At 45.4% G+C, this 388-nt stretch overlaps 1 protein-coding gene across 1 annotated transcript in view; it reads right to left on the bottom strand.

Moving 5' to 3' along the window:
* serpine2 (serpin peptidase inhibitor, clade E (nexin, plasminogen activator inhibitor type 1), member 2) overlaps positions 1-388 on the bottom strand; it is a gene marked incomplete at its 5' end in the record, with an annotated part of 11,660 nt that overhangs the window by 7,932 nt on the left and 3,340 nt on the right. The window lies entirely within an intron of this gene.

Genomic DNA, 388 nt, shown 5'->3' with positions numbered 1-388 from the left:
TTGAGACCGATTGAAGAGACGGATCACGTTTTGTTCTACGACATTAAATCCATCAGCAGTGACCCCACTGGTGATTTCTGAAGAGTTGACGTGTCTGAGAAACGATGGTTGTTACCAAGTGGCTGAATAGGACTACAGAAGTCGTGGAGGTCGTTGTACGTCATTACGCCGAACACGTAAACACTCCTCTAAGTTAGTTTCTGTTCTGCTTGAAAGCAAGTCCCTGCCTCCTGCAGACTGTTCAGACAAACGCTTCAGCTCGTACCATTTAGAATCTGTGTGTTTGAATATGGATCTGAAGTTGGCGTGACGTTGAAGTCGTGCTGCTGGACTCGGCTGTAGTTCCTTTATAGCATAACGTTAGCATTTAGCTTCTGGCCATTAGATT

The sequence above is a fragment of the Notothenia coriiceps genome, unplaced genomic scaffold (genome assembly GCF_000735185.1).
Source record: "Notothenia coriiceps isolate Sejong01 unplaced genomic scaffold, NC01 NC01_scaffold00019676, whole genome shotgun sequence".
Lineage (NCBI taxonomy): Eukaryota > Metazoa > Chordata > Actinopteri > Perciformes > Nototheniidae > Notothenia > Notothenia coriiceps.
The sequence above is the reverse complement of the archived record's forward strand: the minus strand, read 5'-3'. Positions and strand labels throughout refer to the sequence as shown.